A 21,456-nucleotide genomic window follows, 5' to 3' on the forward strand; every position below is an offset into this window, starting at 1 on the left:
ACCATTCAACGATTAAATTATTGTGTGTGTAAAATTCAAATAACAATTAATTAAATTTTACCTTCAATCTCGAATCGAGATTAATGGACACCACACAGATTTCTCTGCGCTTCTTGTATCTCCCAGGAACTGATGAACTCCTTCAATCAGGTCCACGAATGGGGTTTAAATCCCTCTGATAGATTGCACTAGAAAATCTATCAGAAGTTTTTCTGCGAAGAGATTAAACGAATCTGATTCGTTATTCCTGACTGCGATTCAAAATCACAGACCGAAATTTCTCGGGCAGAGAACAGGGAGGGGACGGCCGAAAACTTTTGAGAGAGAGGAGGGTTTCGATTTTCTGTCTCAAAAATTATGAGCTGTTGTGTCTAATTTCTGTACTGCAATAACTTATTTATAATGCAGGCCACTAACACCTTAGGGCCCATTAGTCATAAGTTGAGGCCCGACAAGCAAAGCCCGCTCGTTCAGAAATTAATATAAAATTCATCGTGACTCCGATTGATAAACCGATTTTACCAATGTGCACAGAAACCATTTCTGCACATTTTAAAGTCAAAATAAATTTTCCTGAATCCGAATTCAGTGGTTTCCTAAAATGTCCATCCCTATGTCATTTTAGGAAATCCTACTCCCTTACTCTTATTTAAGAAGTCCAACTCCTTAGTTCATTAAATTTAACTCTTTAAATTTAACTATCTCAACGGGGATTAAAACTCAATTACACTGTGTGACCCTCAATGGTTCAGGGATACAGCTAGCCGTGGGCTCACAACTCCTTGTGACTCGGAACAACACTTTCCGACTTGCCCAACGAATCATGGTAAAGCGCCTAGCAACATCGCCCCATGATTCCCTAGGTATCACTGATAGTGCCTACAAGAACCAGTAGATTTTGGTTAGCGTACAGTACGGTCCCTTCATCCATATATCCCGATCGAATCAACAACCATTGGTATATCGAGAGTCGCTCAAGATTCGATAACTATGCAATGCATCTTGAAGATCAAATTAGTGACATCGCATGTGCTACTAAGAAACCATTTCTTAAATCACATCAAGTACTCTGGCCAGAGATTTGTCACACTAATATCTCCTCAGATCGCATAGGATATCCACACTCGCAAGTATGTGGTGAATCCTTGACAACAATGCATTGACTCCTATATGTGTCGTAACTGTACCCAATCTCGACACCTGATGACCCCCATAGAGTCGGTAAACGAGTCAAAGCACAGCACTAGCATATAGAGTCTCCATGATGTTTCAAGTCGTAAGGACTAATGGTGTACAACCAAAACCGCGGACTTTATCCACTCGATAAGTGATAACCACTTGGAAAGTCCGGATAGGGTAGTTCGATTATTCATCCTATGAATATCCATTTGCATGCTTCGAACATCTCCATGTTCCCTACCAATGAAACGTGGTACTCCGCATCGCAAATGCTAGTCTCAAACTCGAGCGATCCTTATCCTTATTATCGGACGGCTCAATCGACTAGGAACGGTTTTTAGAATATACAGTGACTATAAGATGTATTTCATGATAGACATCTCCATGTTCTACCACATCTTACATACACTATAGTATATTCAAGGTCTTTATCAAAACAACAATAGTATATCACAATATAACAATATGAAGTAATATAAAGTCATTTCCATAAAAGTGTAAATAATATTAAACAAAAGATTGTTTATACAAAGAGTCATCAAAGCCCATAGCCACACAGTTGGCTCACTGGGCACCCACTCTTACAATCTCCCACTTGCCCTATAGCCAACTAGTCATACTACGTAGACCCATTGCTTCGCGATGTTTGTCAAACAATGGTCCTGGCAAGGGCTTAGTAAGCGGATCAGCGATATTGTCTGCAGAGGCCACTCGTTCGACAATGATGTCTCCTCTTTCCACAATCTCCCGGATTATGTGGTATTTCCTCAGTACGTGTTTGGATCTTTGATGAGACCTTGGTTCCTTTGCTTGAGCAACGGCACCCGTGTTGTCACAGTACACCGGGACTGGACCAACAAATTCAGGAATAACGCCCAACTCTTGGACGAACTTCCTCATCCAAACGGCCTCTTTAGCAGCAGCTGATGCTGCAATGTATTCAGCCTCAGTGGTGGAATCCGCTGTGGTGTCCTGCTTGGAACTCTTCCAAGAGACAGCACCGCCATTGAGCATGAACACAAATCCAGAGGTTGACTTCGAGTCATCCACATCACTTTGGAAGCTAGAGTCGGTATAGCCTTCCAATTTGAGATCTCGTCCTCCATACACCATGAACATATTCTTAGTCCTTCGCAAGTACTTAAGAATGTCCTTCACGGCTTTCCAATGCATTTGACCAGGATTAGACTGATATCTGCTCGTGACACTCAGAGCAAATGCTACATCCGGTCTGGTAGATATCATCCCATACATGATACTACCTATAGCTGACGCATATGGTACATGTGTCATATTCTCTATCTCTGCATCAGTCTTGGGACACATAGACTTGGATAGAGAAACTCCATGACACATGGGTAGATGTCCTCTTTTGGACCCATCCATTGAAAACCGTTTCAATATGGTATCGATGTAGGTTGATTGAGTGAGTCCTATCATTCTCTTAGACCTATCTCTATAGATCTGTATCCCAAGAATGTAGGATGCCTCTCCCAAATCCTTAATCGAAAATCTACCTGATAACCATATCTTTGTTGACTGCAACATCCCTACATCATTCCCAATGAGTAGGATGTCATCAACATAAAGTACTAAGAATGTCACCGCAACCTTAACTACTTTCTTGTACACGCAAGGTTCCTCCGGGTTCTTGATGAAACCAAAATCTTTTATTGTTTCATCAAATTTCTGGTTCCAACTTCTTGATGCTTGTTTTAGACCATAAATTGATCTCTGAAGCTTGCATACCTTATGCTCGCTTCCCATGGATGTGTACCCCTCAGGCTGCTTCATATAGATTTCTTCCTTAATGTCTCCATTAAGAAAAGCAGTCTTCACATCCATTTGTCATATCTCATAGTCATACCATGCAGCTATGGCAATCAGGATTCTTATGGACTTGAACATTGCAACTGGTGAAAAGGTTTCATCATAGTCAACTCCTTGCCTTTGAGTATAACCTTTCGCCACCAATCGCGCCTTGTAGGTCAATACCTTACCATCAGGCCCAAGCTTTCTCTTGTAGATCCATTTACACCCTATTGGAACAATTCCATCGGGAGGATCTACTAAAGACCAAACTTGGTTTGTATGCATCGAATCCAATTTTGACTGCATAGCTTCAAGCCATAAATTCGAATCCGCATCAGAAATTGCTTCCTTGAAGTTTCTTGGATCACATCCAATGTCGGGTTCATCTTGATCCCCTTCAAGAAGAAGACCATATCGAACTGGAGGTCTAGAAGTCCTTTCGGATCTTCTAGGTGCAGGCGTGTCCAGCAATGGTTCCTGAGGTGTAGGATCGTTATTTTGTATTTCGGGTTCTTCTCGAACTTCTTCGAGTTCCATCATCTCGCCTTTCTTATCCAATAAGAACTCCTTCTCCAAGAAGGTGGCATTCCTAGAAACAAACACCTTTGTTTCAGCAGGATAATAGAAATAATATCCGATTGAATTCTTCGGATACCCTACAAAATAACATAAGCTGGATCGACTATCCAACTTATCTCCCACTGTCCGCTTCACGTAAGCAGGACATCCCCAAATCCTCAAGTACGAATACTTAGGAGCTTTGCCATTCCATAACTCGTATGGTGTTTTGTCCACTGCTTTAGTGTGGACGTTGTTCAACAACAATACCGCCGTTTCAAGCGCATAGCCCCAAAACGAAGGTGGAAGCTCAGTGAAGCTCATCATAGATCGAACCATGTCCAACAAAGTTCGATTACGACGCTCCGATACACCATTAAGTTGTGGTGTCATAGGAGGAGTCCACTGAGAGAGAATCCCATTCTCTTTCAGATAGTCCAAAAACTCGGTACTCAAGTATTCTCCACCTCGATCCGATCGAAGTGCTTTAATACTTTTACCTAGCTTGTTTTCTACTTCAGCCCTGAATTCTTTGAACTTTTCAAATGCTTCAGACTTATATTTCATTAAATATAAATACCCATACCTTGAATAATCATCAGTAAAGGTAATGAAGTAGGTGTGGCCATGTTGAGTCCCTACTCTAAATGGACCACAAACATCTGTATGGATCAAATCCAACAGATTCTGACTACGCTCAGGTTTCCCCTTAAAAGGAGATTTAGTCATTTTTCCTTTTAGGCAGGATTCACAAGTAGGTAGAGAATTAATATCAGACATATCAAACATGCCCTCTCCCACTAGCTTGTTCATCCTCCTTGAGGAAATATGACCTAGCCTAGCATGCCAAAGGTTTGCCGGGTTTTGACTATCGATTTTCCTTTTGTTTGTTGTCGCCGGTTTATCAACATAATTCACTGGAACGTCTTTTAGTTTTAAGTTGTATAGATCGTTTTCAAGTTGTCCATTTCCAATTAAACATTCATTCTTGTAAATATTGCAAATCCCATTCACAAAATTGCAAGAATAACCATCTCTATCAAGCATAGAAATAGAAATAATGTTTTTAATTAAATCTGGCACAAATAAAACATCTCTTAACAATAATTTAAAACCGTTCTGCAAAGTCAAACAAACATCTCCAATGGCCGTAGCTTCAACTCTGGAACCATTCCCGAGCCTCAGCTGGGTCTCACCCATTCTAAGCCTGCGACTTCTTGTCATCACCTGCAAATCATTGCAAATGTGAGATCCACATCCGGTATCCAATACCCAAGAAGTTGTATTAAGTGACATGTTTATTTCAATATAGAACATACCCTTTGCAGTTCCCAACTGCTCAAGATATTCCTTGCAGTTGCGCTTCCAATGACCCGGCTTCTTGCAGTAATGGCAAACATCCTTGGATTTTCCATTGTTTGAAGCCTTTGTCTTTTGCTTCTTCTCGGGCTCGACTTTCTTGGGTGGGGTAGAACGTTTCTTGCCCTTCATACTTGGCCCCTTCTTAGCAGAAGATGAGGAGCCCACCAAGAAAGCTGGTTTATCCTTCTTAAGTGTGGATTCATATGTAACGAGCATATTGACCATCTCTTCTAGGGTGGCCTCTATCTTGTTCATATTAAAATTTATCACAAATCCATCAAATGAAGAAGGAAGAGACAGAAGCAATAAATCCACATTGAGTTCATGCTCCAACACCAAATCTAGGGTCGCCAACTTCTGTATGAGCCAAATCACTCGTACCCCATGATCACGGACCGAAGTCCCTTCACGCATGCGGCACGTCATCAACTCCTTAACAGTAGCGAACCTTTCAGCCCTCGACTGAGCCCCAAAAAGTTCCTTGAGTTGCGCATGAATGTCAGCAGCATTCACCGTGTCCTCAAATTGCCTCTGGAGTTCATCAGACATCGAGGCTTGCATATAGCATTTGGTCTTGATGTCATGGTCACACCATGCATCAAGTTTGGCCAATTCCTCCGGACTTATGTCAGCTGGTGCTTCCTTCGGAGGTGCTTTCTCCAACACGTAGAGCATTTTCTCCGAAGTTAAGACAATCTTCAACTTCCGGAACCATTCCGTATAGTTGGCGCCAGTCAACTTGTTTTGTTCGAGGATCGAGAATAATGGATTTCGCGAATTCATTGTATGAAATACTGAAAAGAAAAACAGACATATATCAATGATTGTTTAACAATTTACTAAGACATAAAATAGGCGAATTTAATTTTATGAATCTCACTCCCACTATTTTAACGATTTCACCACCCTCTAGTGAAAACGGGAAACTTTTTCCTTAGTGAGAACATGGAGTCCAATTGACAAACTTATGGTCCCGAATAATATCAGCCAACCATAATTCTCAAAAGGTAGAGCCCAATTGCTTCCTAAGCAACCCCCATGTGTTTACCTCATGTCCAATAAGGGCCCAATAATATGACGCCGTTTAAAGTGACATGTCAAGATGACCCATCAATATTAAGTTGTGATGGACGGTCGCCATGTGGATCCCCCAATAATATGAGCCGATCCCATGGGAGTTCCACCCAACTTACAACATTTGTCGATCCAATGTACAGCTTTCCGACGGACGGGCCCCCCCAATAATATGAGCCGGACCGTATCCGCGGGTAGCATCACATACATTGACCGTTGATGGAAGGTAGGAACATTTAAACAAATTTAAATTTCCTTTATTTATCTTGATATAAATTTTAAATCATATTTAAAATGAGGGATTTTTAATTATAAAAATATTTGTCTCATCATATTTAATTTATTGCATGCTTGCCGGATTCACGCAATTATGTCTAAACATGCATACAATCATAATATCAAATATTATAGGATGATCGATTCCATTTCTAATTGACCCGTGGTTGCCAATCACGGGTCTTAGTCCAATCCTAGGTAATATGCAGTATGCAATGCAATCCTATTACATGTGCTTCCAATTTACATTTCTTCAGTCTTTATTGTCTGCTGGCCCACCATCTTCAAATCTTGATCTCCCACTAAATCTAATGCATTTACAATAAATAACAATGACAAGTAGGGGATACATTTTTAGGGGTGGGAACGGGCTATAAACCAAGCCCACTTTTATTACATATGACATTCATATCGGGCCATAAACCAGGCCCATTAATAAAACCAACAACAATGAAAACAAAATGTAAATTCCTAACATACACCTACAAAATTGGTCATGGCAATCGATCATCCTTATCCAATAACATTTAATTCAAAATTAATTTATTGGATAACATGCAGTGGCAATTCAAATTTAAACAAGATAAAATCATATTTTATATATAAAATCTCATTTCACATATAAAATCATATTTTATCTCTATATCAAATAAAATCATATTTTATCTATAAAATCCAATTTTACAAATAAAATCATATTTTACTCAATATATCATAAGATCATATCTTATCATCAATTGTACCAAAATAATTGATTTCAAAATTCAATTTACGGATAAAACATTAAAATTTTTCCAAAAATTCAAATTTATCCAAAATCAATTTTAAAATTTACGGACTCGAACAATTCGATCCGAAATCTCGTGAACCAATCAAAAACAATTTTTGACCGGACCAAAAATAAAATTTTATCACATTAAAATTAATTTTAAATAAAAATTTAATTTTTCCCGCGGGCCGCCCGGGACACTCCCGGGCCGGCCCGCACCCGTGGGCGCGGGCCGGGGCAGCCCGGCTGCCCCTTTAGGGCAGCAACAATTGCTGCCCTGGGCGGCGCCGAGCGCTGCCCCTGGGCGGCGCTGTGCGCTGCCCTGCGCAGCGCCCAGCGCTGCCCTGGGCGGCGCCGTGCGCCCCCTTTGGGCGGCGCCGTGCGCCTCCCCCGGGGGCAGCGACCATCGCCGCCCCCTCCGGGCAGCGATCCAATCGCTGCCCGGGTTTTGCCCCGAAAAAAAAAAATTTTATTTAAAAATATTTATTTTGTTTCAAAAACCGAGACTCAAAAATTTTGTACAATTGATTAATTCAATCGTTTGATCTGAGCAACCTGGCTCTGATACCACTGTTGGAAAAAACTGGCGGTCAGATCAATCACGATTGATACCCGGTGCAGCGGAAGTTTAAAAATTTTATCATGGAACAATTTCATGGTGTGGGTATCAACCATTCAACGATTAAATTATTGTGTGTGTAAAATTCAAATAACAATTAATTAAATTTTACCTTCAATCTCGAATCGAGATTAATGGACACCACACAGATTTCTCTGCGCTTCTTGTATCTCCCAGGAACTGATGAACTCCTTCAATCAGGTCCACGAATGGGGTTTAAATCCCTCTGATAGATTGCACTAGAAAATCTATCAGAAGTTTTTCTGCGAAGAGATTAAACGAATCTGATTCGTTATTCCTGACTGCGATTCAAAATCACAGACCGAAATTTCTCGGGCAGAGAACAGGGAGGGGACGGCCGAAAACTTTTGAGAGAGAGGAGGGTTTCGATTTTCTGTCTCAAAAATTATGAGCTGTTGTGTCTAATTTCTGTACTGCAATAACTTATTTATAATGCAGGCCACTAACACCTTAGGGCCCATTAGTCATAAGTTGAGGCCCGACAAGCAAAGCCCGCTCGTTCAGAAATTAATATAAAATTCATCGTGACTCCGATTGATAAACCGATTTTACCAATGTGCACAGAAACCATTTCTGCACATTTTAAAGTCAAAATAAATTTTCCTGAATCCGAATTCAGTGGTTTCCTAAAATGTCCATCCCTATGTCATTTTAGGAAATCCTACTCCCTTACTCTTATTTAAGAAGTCCAACTCCTTAGTTCATTAAATTTAACTCTTTAAATTTAACTATCTCAACGGGGATTAAAACTCCATTACACTGTGTGACCCTCAATGGTTCAGGGATACAGCTAGCCGTGGGCTCACAACTCCTTGTGACTCGGAACAACACTTTCCGACTTGCCCAACGAATCATGGTAAAGCGCCTAGCAACATCGCCCCATGATTCCCTAGGTATCACTGATAGTGCCTACAAGAACCAGTATATTTTGGTTAGCGTACAGTACGGTCCCTTCATCCATATATCCCGATCGAATCAACAACCATTGGTATATCGAGAGTCGCTCAAGATTCGATAACTATGCAATGCATCTTGAAGATCAAATTAGTGACATCGCATGTGCTACTAAGAAACCATTTCTTAAATCACATCAAGTACTCTGGCCAGAGATTTGTCACACTAATATCTCCTCAGATCGCATAGGATATCCACACTCGCAAGTATGTGGTGAATCCTTGACAACAATGCATTGACTCCTATATGTGTCGTAACTGTACCCAATCTCGACACCTGATGACCCCCATAGAGTCGGTAAACGAGTCAAAGCACAGCACTAGCATATAGAGTCTCCATGATGTTTCAAGTCGTAAGGACTAATGGTGTACAACCAAAACCGCGGACTTTATCCACTCGATAAGTGATAACCACTTGGAAAGTCCGGATAGGGTAGTTCGATTATTCATCCTATGAATATCCATTTGCATGCTTCGAACATCTCCATGTTCCCTACCAATGAAACGTGGTACTCCGCATCGCAAATGCTAGTCTCAAACTCGAGCGATCCTTATCCTTATTATCGGACGGCTCAATCGACTAGGAACGGTTTTTAGAATATACAGTGACTATAAGATGTATTTCATGATAGACATCTCCATGTTCTACCACATCTTACATACACTATAGTATATTCAAGGTCTTTATCAAAACAACAATAGTATATCACAATATAACAATATGAAGTAATATAAAGTCATTGCCATAAAAGTGTAAATAATATTAAACAAAAGATTGTTTATACAAAGAGTCATCAAAGCCCATAGCCACACAGTTGGCTCACTGGGCACCCACTCTTACATGTTTATGGGGATCCTCACCTACAAGACCATGAAAAGAAGGAAAAAAATGTATTAGTCCAGACTTCAATTCAAAAGTAGCATTAGCTTCTAGAGTAGGAAAAGTAATGCATAAGGGCTGCTGATTCAGATCAGGGGTGCCAAGCTGTCTCAAGCTCAGATTCGCAGCCATCTCTTCTTTAGGTTATTCTTCTTCTTCTTCTTCTTCTTCTTCTTCTTCTTCAGATCTTCTTTGCCTCCTTATTTCTTTTATGGAACGTTTTCTCTATCTCTGGATCGTAGGGAAATTCTTCTTCTGAAGATTCACTTGCAAGCATGAACAAACGAGAGAAGCACAAGGAGAAAGACTAGAAATAAAATAAAAACAAAACAAAACACAAATAAATTAAACGCCTTCCCCGGAAACGGTGCCACAATTTGGTAGCGCTCAGTCGTATTGCGCTCAAATTACCCGACTCAACTCAGATAAATAAAATGTAGTAGCGAGAGTAGGGATCGTTCCCACGAGGAAAGTGAATTTAATTGTATTCTTAAAATTACTGAAAATAAATAAAAGGGGGTTTTGGATTTTCAATTTAAATACTAATAATTAAAAATATATTAAACTAAATTTTATTAACTATCATGCAATATTAGGATTTGAACGAAGAAATCAATTGAAAACAAGCATTGGTATCGGTCGACTACGCCCTTGAAGTTATTCACTCGATCATCGATTCACTAAAAATAATTAATTTTGATTGAATATTCATCATTGAAAATTTAATTCCTATCTCACCTTAATTTTAGTTAATTAGACACAAGCGTTCTAATTAACCCTTACCAATAATTCAATCAAGATACAAGCGATCAAGATTTAAATCTAAGGTAGCATTCAAACTAGTGAAATTGATGAGCTAAACAATACAAACACAAGCGGTTGTATTTAATCTAGTCAATTGTTGTTTCTACGAATTAACAAATTCACAAGAGGAAAATATTAATCATAGTTGCTTCACAAATTAGAAGGATTAAGCAATTACGGATTTGATATCTAATTTAGCTCTAGATTTTATGATAAAATCATTGGGTGATCAAGCCAATAATCTCACATACAAGCATAAAATAAATCCCAAACAGCTTTTGATATTCAAATATAAATGAAACGATGAAAATTCGAATCTCACAAAATAAATAAGCTTCAAGGGGTTTGTCTTTCTCAACCAAGAATTAAAACTTAGCTACTAAAATTCATGAAATCTCTAGAGAAAATTCAAAAAAAAAAACTAATAAAAATAGGAAGAAAAACCTAGCCGCTCAAGTAAAAAATTATCGATCGATCGGGAGCTCTTCTGTCCAACACTTAATTTATCTCGCTCGATCGGTATCGATCGGTAAAAAGTTACCGATCGATCGGGAATTTTTCTGCCTCGCACTTCACTCTTATCTCGTCTCTTTCCTTCCATTCTTAGCTCTATTTATTCTCTTTTCCTATATCAAAACACAAAAAATGATTAGGAACTATAAAATGAATTTAATCAATGTAAATTCTCCTAATCATACAAATTAACACAAATAAATATAGGAAAATATCATTAAATCACTATGCAGGGTGCAAACTGAACAGAAAAAGTACAAGTGGATCATGTCAATTTCTCGGAGACAGACTGATCTCATGGTTTAAAAAGAAACAAACGTCCATCGCAACCTCCACAACTAAGGCAGAATACCTAGCTGCAGGAAGTTGCTGCATTAAACTGCTCTGGATGCAACAACAATTGAGAGATTATGGGATCGAGGCTAAGGAGTCACCAATATTCTGTGACAACACTAGCACAATTGAGATTACATATAATCCCATTCTTTACTCAAGAACGAAGCACATCGATGTTAGACACCACTTCATTCGTGATCATGCTCTGAAGAAGGACATCAAATTGGAATACATATGGAGACCTTACGAAAACCTCACGTTCAAGATCAGTAGACGAAATGAAAGATTTTCGCATTTAGTCAGATTATAAGTTTTGTATCAAAATTTTTTGTAATAAATACTTCTATTGTAAGAATTTGAATTATTGTATTCTAGACATTTGATGTATTGGTAAATAATACCATTTGCACATCCTTTGGTGTGATTTGATTTGAATTTAGGCTGCTGGTTTCTGTTAAATGGATTTCTTATAAGAATTGTACAGCACAAGGGTTTTTGATTCAGCATTTAATGCAATTCTATCACTTGGTTTTGGGAAAGAAATGAATTTAGAGTTGGACCATTTTCCATTGATTGTATTAAACTGAAATTACTTCTGTATAATCTAATTAGAGTTATACGCATTGTCGAACAATTAGTTTTGGGTGTTTTACCATAGATTGTGCCAGTAAATTATTGACTTTAAGGTTTGTGTCAGGGATGATGTGTTTCACAAGGGCATGATTCATACCAGTATGTTTGATTTGGACTGAGCAGTTTTCATATACCAGTAAATTTAGTTTGAATTTTGCTAAAGATGGTTGCCAAGTGATGATAGGTTTCATCAGTACAAAATAAAGGATTATACCAAGTACTGTGTACTGTGAGAACTATTAAATAGACGGAAAAAGCGCGACCCTATACCAGCATTACTCCAGAAACCTTTCGTTTTTCAAGGGGATGATGTGTTTTTGGGAGGCTACCTTAGTTTAGTGGTACTGCAATAGTCACAGGGGTATTTTGTCAGTTGGGTTCTTTTAAAAGGAATAAGTATCATATCGTCTGAATTCGTCAGAGATATAGTTTGAGATTTTATGTTGTCAGAGTAGTCTGGGAATTTTTCTTCCTTGACGAGCGATCGTTCTAAACAGATAAGCTATGTATTTGTTATTGGGATTTAACGAGATGAATAAATTTAGTATGTGGACAGATTAATACCCGTGATCATTTAGATTATCGTCTGACTTCGTCAGAGATATGGAATGAGGTATTCTTGTGATAGATTATCCAAGGTAGAGGATGTTTCTTTGATTGGAATTAGTCCAGGGCTCAGTATGAAATTTAATGTTCATTTTTTATTGGACAGGAACAGATTTTTTAATAGAATCCAGACTAGTACAGAATCGGTGTCAGTGATTACTTATTGTCTGATTATGTCAGAGATAGGTGAAATGAATTTAGTAATGGGAGTTTGTTTATCAGCAATGTAAGTTCTAAGTAATCAAGAACTGATTAGTGATTGCCTAAATTGATTAATCCTTTCAGGATAAGCGTGAGCCGCAGTGGATCAATATCAAGAGATGATACCAGTAAGTCCGATGAGTATAATTAAGTGATGGATATTGTGGATCCTAAGGTAAATATTATAGTCTGTAAGCCTGTCGTGCTTAGGGACTTAGCCAGTTGATGTAACCTAAAAAGGATGTTCAGATCCATATGAATTGTTGATATTCAGAATTCCTTAGATATGGGGAAACTATTGGGAATGCTTATGCTAGAAATTTTAGAATTGTCTTCTACATAAGGAGAATAATTGAGATTCAACTCTTGTTGACATGGAAATGTTAACCCTAGTTTATTATAGTCTGGCACTTGTCAGTAATAAGAATAACGATTCAGTATGGTCGGAGATTTTGAGGTCAAAAAATTTGGTTTTAATTAGCCATGAATGTGACTCAGTTGGAATGTGTTTCTAAGAGTGGAAACCAGTATCAGACAAGGTAAGTATTTTATTATCAGAAAAGGTTGATTCGATTTTGTACCTAGCTTTTGTACCAGAGGTTTTCAACCCAGTAATCTGAGACTAGACTAGATAACTGATATGAGCTTAACATAGATTGTCAGTTTCGAGGAATGGTATATATATCATGGTACTCAGAATCTCTACATCATTTTTTAGATTATCATCGACGGGTTTTGATCTGGCAGGATAGCATCAAGTGATTAGTCATGGGAAAAGGACAGTAGCTGAGACCTATTGTAAGGCCCGGGATTATTTGATTAAATTCGAGATTATTTAATTTTAATCTGAAGATATTTAATTTGAGAATTTTAGAGTTTATATTTATATTCTAATATTCTTAAATTATTTAGGATTGAAATTTAATTAAAAAGAGGTTTCAAGGGTCAATTTGCAAATAATGAAGTTTTGAAAGGTTAAAGTGCAAATTTTGAAATTTGACTTGGACACTTGTATTTTATATGGCTATCAATGTGTATAGCACTATTTCTTCATAAAGTTATAAGCTAAGGATCGAGATATCAGCTTCTTCACTTGGAATTTCATCTTCAATCCTTCATATCTCATAATCTGGTTATCCGATTTCAATTCCGGACATAGCGTTGCGATCCTCTTGCTACGAGCTTCGATTTGGTGTAAGTTTTCTTATGTTCCAGAATTTTTTGAAAATTGAATGTTGGAAGAAATCAGAATTGAGCATGAATATGTGTGTTTGAGTTTCTATGCGTTACCGTATCGAAGTCGGATTGAAGAACGAATATCATTTGCATTTGTTATGATTTTCCAGCCATAGTTCGAACCCTTTCATCTTTGATATGATGAGATTTTATTTATTCTTGATGATATATGATGGTTTTGAAGTGTATGTGATAGTTAGAATTGATAGAAATGAATTTCGGTTACCCAGTAATTTTCTGAAGTCGCTGCTCCATAATTCATCATTATCCTTCTTCTTGCTACTTTTCTTCTAATCCTTGTATCTCACAAAAATAACAACAAATACGCATAATATCCACTCAATACATCACAAAATCCAAGTCAAATCGTATGTAAATTAAGTGCATAAAATGCACTTATCAAAGGTATAACATGTCTTTGCATTTAAAACGCACGAAAAACTTATACGGTTGCGTAGATCAGGACTCTAAAATTTCATAAATTTCAATTCTAGAAAGCTAAAATCCTTAAACTGCTGATTTCTACCACTAAGTATCCTCAACTGGCTCCCTATCTGCGAAAAATCACATAATAGTCAAAAGTCAAACCTAGTCAAACTTTGACCAATAAATCGCAAACTTTATTGCGTTCTCACAGCTTCACGGTTTTGAATCTTGAATCGAAACTTGGATATTTAGATCTATTGCGTCGAGATGATAAAAAATGGTTAACATGCCGGTGGTCGCCGAAAAATGAGGGAGACGGCGGCGGCGGCGATGAGCAAAACTTCTCCAAAATTTACAAAATTTGGGAGGCTTGTAGAGCTTAATGAGACAATTCTAATGCAATAAGCCACGATTGGAAATGACCACCATGGCGACCGGAATCGACGAATTACAGGATGAGGTGGCGGGAGCTTCCGAGCTCAGATCTGCTCGATTTTTCCATGTAAAATGCTACAAAAAGCTTGGGAAATTTTCTAGACACCTCATAGAATCATCTAATACCTTTAAAACCAACAAAATCGAGCTTAAATCCGTCCATTTTGCGCGAGGAAAAAGATGAAAACAACCGCGTTTTTGGGTTCGAACCGAACCAATCGGACATCAAAACTCACGATTCTTGGTATGGTTGTGACCGTCTCGAAGAGAGCTACAATATAGCGGGGTCAATCGACGGTGACGGGCGGCGCACGGCGGCCGGCGACGGGAGGGGAGAAAATATGGGTTAGGGTTTAGTGTGTGTTTTTGGTATTTTGTGCGTGAGAGAGGAAAACACTTACTACAGTATATAAATTAACACATTTTTACAATTATCTGTAATAGTGAACTTTGACTAGTCAACTTGACCAGTGAATTCCCCAATAAATAAATTCAGTCAATCTTAGGCTTTGACCAGTCAGCTAGACTGATTATTTCTCCAAATTAAATTATTTGACATAAATAATTATTTCCTCCGCTTCAAAAATTATTTTTAATTGTCAATTAATTCGATAACTAAATTTTTTTGGGCGTTACATCAATATTCTTTAAAATTGTGCCTATGATGTAACTAGTCATTCCTGGTGACAAACATCAAAATCGGATACTTAATCATCTTGCTCTAGAACATTTTCTACACCGATAACCTAATAAATACTTATAATTTAACTCAATCAATCCATATCGGAAAATATGCAATAATACTGTTTAACTAGCATACCAAATATCTGGAATCAATAATACAAATGATTCAAATGTTTATACAAGAAGGACCCATTCTTTTACATCAAGTTGGTTTCTTACGAGACTCGATTCTTACAAATCCGAATTCTAATACATACAAAAGTCTTACATTCCATCTCTAAAAAATGTGTTAATCCTATTTTAGTCTTCTACTGAAACCTCTTCCTACCAAGATTTACCCAATCATTCCAATATTGAGGATCATGGTCCAGTAGCTAGGTAGGATCTTCATAACAATATCTCCAACAACTTGCGGAGAATCTTCACAGGTTCCTCCTCCGATTCTGGAATGATCGGAAGCAATGCTCCATACGTTTGACCATTCTTCGGCCACCTCTGGAGTCTCATTTCCGATCAGCAGCTAGGTACTGATTCTGAAAATTCAAGGTAAGTCAAGTTTGCAATCACTATCATACTAATGATGACCGTGACTACGGGATGTCTAAGCAATGCCTGTCACTTTCCTGACTGCTGCTATCATCAAACTTGTCCATCTAAAAGAAACAATGTACGTTAACCCAAATCTGCAATAACTATGCTCCAAAGATTCTAATTCATGTTCTGATATCATAAATATAGTGACCCAACCTAAATCACATACTAGACAAACTTAACCAGGTAAACATAATCAGATTAAACTGCGGAAACTTAAACAATTTAACAACCCGACAGAATACAATCAGAATAAACTAGAAACCCAAATCAATTATTATACAACCCAATTAAAATTGAATAAAATGCCGAAATAACTTAAGATAAAACCACCAGCAACCCTTGCTCCCAAGCCCTGGTCTCCAACTATGCACAGGTCCAACTCTCAAGCAACCGGCAATGGCCCCGTAGAATGGGGTGTCCAAGAATACAACCAAGGATGTGAGCGATGAAAGCGTTCAATACGAAAGTATGAGTATACATATGCTATGAGTGCGTGAATGAAAATGTACGGGATACCAGATAAATATCGCGATTAAACTCTGCTCAATCAGAAATAAGACATGATATGTAACACTCTGGTCCATTGCATCAGGAGGTTTCTTAGGCACCAGAATAATCTGTGGATATAGGTGACCTGATCTCGTACAAACGGATCCAATCTTCCACTCAAGGAAAAAGGGGCTGAGCATCCCCACTACTGGATATCTCAAGGATACAGGCTCAACATGAAAATGTATACAAAATAATAGTCGTGAAATAATATATGCACATAAAACATGATAGATAGAATGTAATACATAGAACATTCATACTCAACCAGGATATCTCGGATAATATGTTAGGATTGGGAATATGTGTAGAGGGTGTGAATACTCACTTTGAAATTTTATGCCAAAAATTAGTTCAGTTGAGATGTCAATTGAACCGCTGTTCTTTCTTGACTGTCTATATCTGTTGACCAATAAGGATTGTGCGGAAATAAGTTAAATGACACATTTGAACACTGAATAAATATTTTACTGAAACTAAATAAACACAAAAAATGTTTATGGATGTTCGGAGACTTAAATATTTAAAATAGAAGGCTTTGAGAATTACAACAATTTGTAGCACCCCGATTCAGTTAGGACTCACACAATGCCTCAACTGAAACTCCTAATCAATTGGTCTATTACAAAATATAAGTGAAGTGTATTACAAAGAGTTACAACTCAAATACTTAGCACAAATTGATCCTTGAAACTTGATCGTATAAAACTTGAAGAGTGTGCTTTGAAATCTTTGAAATTTCGTGTTTTGAGAATTCATTTGAGTTTTGAAAGCTTGACAATACTTAGAAATTCGGAAAATCTTCAAGGGGGCTCTCAAATTAATTTCAACCTCTATTTATAGAAAAACTTCTACAATGGTCACATTTTTTGAAACCAATTTGCGTGCTGCCAAAAATGGAAGTCGTTTTAGTGTCCTCTTGTCCATGTCATATGTATTATTCATCATACACTGGCAGCGCGCCTGTAGCCATTTCACATATCCGTTGAGTTGTACTATAAACTTTATCCAAAAGTGGCTTAGGAACAACTGATTTTAATTTTAAGAGCATGATTGGAAATTTTGAATATTCTTCCAAGTACATCAGTTCACGTCCCTTTCAGTATGCTTGGGTCCAGTTGAGTGTCCTTGAATAGTCGAGATATTCATCCAGTTAAGGTCCAGTCAAGGTTCATAATCCAGTCGTGGTTTATAGATACCGTTTACTCAACTGTTTCCAGTCAAGGTCCTTTTTCTATTTCAATTGCCTTGGTCCAGTGTTGCGTGTTTTTCGCTCGCAAGCGTCAAAAACTTGTTGCGTTTTTTTTTTGCTCGCAAGCGTACGACGTCAAGTTTTAATACAGAAAATGAGTCCAAGTCGATCCCCACAGAGAATGAATAAAATGATATTATATTAAATATTTGCAACTAATAAAATCTTAATCATATGTAGAGCTACGATAATGTTTGGAATTCAAGTAAATACAAATTGCAATGTTTAAAATTAATTAATGATGAGTTCGCAAGACAAAAATTCAATGAGAGACAAATTCTAGAGGTTCGATTTCACTTGACTATCCACCAGCTTAATTCCTAAAGAAATCTATATCATAAATTCTTCTAGTTTACTAACCAGAAATTATCAATATTTTCTACTCCCTTTCTCAAGTGACAGTAGAAATCCGTATCTAATATCAAACTCAATATTTCTGTCAAAGTTTAGATATCAAATTCGGTAAACAACAAAATAATTCTTACAATGGCTTCAATAGAGTTATAGGTAGACCTGGCCAATTGCCAGGTTGGGCCCGGAACCGGCCCGTGGTCAACAGGCCGGTTAACCGGGTCAACGGGCCCGACACGGAACTGGGACTGGACCGACCACTAGGCGGTCCGGTCCTGGTTTTCCCTTAGGAAAACCGGTAACCCGACGGGTTGGACCCGCCGGGTTGAACGGGTCCGACCCGGCGGGTTGGACACGTGGAGCCCATTGGGGCTCCATATGATCCAACGGCCACGATTTTATGGCCGTTGAAACCCGCCCGACCCGGCGGGTCGGCCCGACGGACCCGCCGGGTCAATCGGAATTTTTATTCTTTTTTAAAACCTATTTGTTATCTATAAATACCCCCAACCTCCTTTCATTTTGTTTACACAATTCTCTCTATTCTCAATTCTTTTTAATTTCTTGAATTATCAAAATTTCAAGTTTCGATTATTGGTTTATTGTCAATTGTTGATTTATTTTCATATTTATACAATTACAAATGTCCGGAGCGGGATCAAGTCATAGGGGTGACAAAGGAAAAGGAAAGGAAAAGAGCATCATACCACCCGAGGTCGAGTATCCTCAATTCAATGTCGATGGATTTGATCTTGAATATTCCGATGATGAAATTCAAGAAATTCGACAAGAGGCGCAACAAAGACAACAAGTTGAACAACCACCACCACCACCACGTCATCATGCAAGTCAAGAAAGTATGAACGATCCGGCAGCCTCTCAAAGACAAACTCGAGCGGTGCCTCGCCTGACATCCGATATCTTCACCAAACACTTGGACAAGGTGACGCTTCCCTCCAGTGATTTGCAAGCCAAATGCAAATATTGTTCAAAATGTTACAAATTTAAACAAGGAGGTGGTTATGGAACTTTGACGCGGCATATCGAGAAAAATCATCCGGTGGAAATTGGTATTGATCGTGGTCAAACTCAAATTCCGGCATTCTCTTCTCAATCGGGTAATGAATCTCAACTATTTAAATATAACGAAGATAGGTTTAGAGAAGAAACGGCTAAATTTTATGCGGTTGAACAACTTTCTTTTAGTTTTAGCGATAAATTATCTTTTAAAAATTGGCTTTCTACAAGTGCAAATCCTTCTATTAGACGTATTCCAAGAAATAGTCTCAAACGCACAATGAAAAAGTTAGTCGTTGATCAAAAGAAAGAATTAATTAAGGAATTTTATAGTTTGAATAATAAAGTTTCTTTGTGTTCCGATATTTGGAGTGATCATTGGCAAAGTTGTTCATATATGGGTATTACATGTCATTGGATTGATAATAATTGGAACATTCAAAAAAGGTTTCTTGCATATAGATGTTTCAACGAATCACACACGGCACAAAATATTTCGCAACTTATATTTGTTATTTAGAAGAATATGGTCTAACTACCAAAGTTTTTTCAATGTCTTTTGATAATGCTAGTGCAAATACTTCTAGTATTAGTGAGCTTATTGAAATATGTAAACCATCACTAGGTGGCAAATTTTTTCATATTAGATGCACATGTCATATTTTAAATTTGTGTGTTCAAGATGGGCTAAAAAATTTAGGCACACATATTCAACCAATTAGAAACGCTATTCATTATTTATGGACGCACCCCCAAGTTATGAAGCAATGAGAAAAATTTTGTAGAGTAAATGGTATGAAGCCTAAGCGATTTGCACGAGACGTTCCAACTCGTTAGAATTCAACATATAAATTGTTATTATCCTCTTTTGAATATAAAGATTTATTATGTACATTTTTTCATCAATATGTTCAAGCTCGTGATATTTATTTGTTTTCAAATCAATGGAACATATGCACTAGTATTTGTGAAATTTTAAAAGTTTTTAATGATGCTAGTGACCAATTATCCGGTGTTTATTACCCTACTTCGCATTTAGTTTTAACACATTGTTGCAACATTTCTTATATTTTTCATGAACATGTTAATTCTAATGATAGTGCTTTATCTCAATGTATTCTCGTCATTAAAGCAAAATGAGAAAAATATTTTTTGCTCATTCCTGAAATTTTTTTATGTGCTTTTGTTTTAGATCCTAGACTTAAATTAGATGGCTTAAGCGACATGTTAACATTATATTATGAATCTTTGGAGCCTATTGCGGAAACGATTCCTTCTATCTCATTGATTTTGTTTAATATTAAAACTCATTTACTTGATATTTATAATGAATATAACATCAAATATGGTGGACAAATTGTTTCACATGAAACACAATCCACTGCAACTAGTAATGTTACTTCTAAACTTACTAAAGCACAACTTTTATTAAGGGAACAACGAAACGTCCACGAGGATCCTCAAGTTTCAGTCAGGAACTTGAGAATTATTTTACCACTACTTTTGATTTTAGTGATACACATGAGGAAAACTTCGACATTTTGAGATGGTGGTCGCAAAAAACACAAATATATCAAATTTTGGCTATAATGGTAAAAGAAATTCTAGCTTTTCCGGTTTCAACAGTTGCAGTAGAGCAAGCATTTACTATTGGAGGAAATACATTGGACGAGAGACGTTCTAGCTTAAGGCCAGAAAATTTGGAAGCCCAATGTTTGCTCAATGATTGGTCAAAAATCGCTACTCGAACACAACATATTCAAAGTGATGAAGAAGACCAAGATGATACCGAAGGAATATCCGAAACTACGACGGGAGGAAATGCGAGTGAAGTAGAATAAAATGTAATAGATTTGTAATATTAAGTCATAAGATATTAAGATGTTGAAATTCTAATATATTGTTTATTTAATAAAAGTAATAGATTTTTATTATGGAGATATGAAATATTTGATTGAGATTATTTAATGAATATGAATTATTAAAAATCTGTTTAAAAATTTTAAAAAAATTAAATTTCGAAGGTGAAATTCAAAGTTTTAGCGCCCCAGCGCTGCCAATGCAGCACTGGTGCGCTGCAATTTATTTTTTTTATTTTTAAAATAGCCCGGGTTAGCCCGGACCCTGAACCGACGGTTAACCGGACCCGAACCCGGACCCGAACCGCCGGTTCACCGACCCGAACCAGAACCGGCCATTGGCGGGCCGGTTAAGGGTTGGCTAAAAGCCAACCCTGACCCGGCGGGTCCGACCCGGACCCGGACCATGGCCAGGTCTAGTTATAGGCCTCTCGAACTCTATAAACACCAACGATAT

This window comes from Henckelia pumila, chromosome 2 (assembly GCF_033568475.1).
Source record: "Henckelia pumila isolate YLH828 chromosome 2, ASM3356847v2, whole genome shotgun sequence".
In the NCBI taxonomy this organism is placed as follows: domain Eukaryota; kingdom Viridiplantae; phylum Streptophyta; class Magnoliopsida; order Lamiales; family Gesneriaceae; genus Henckelia; species Henckelia pumila.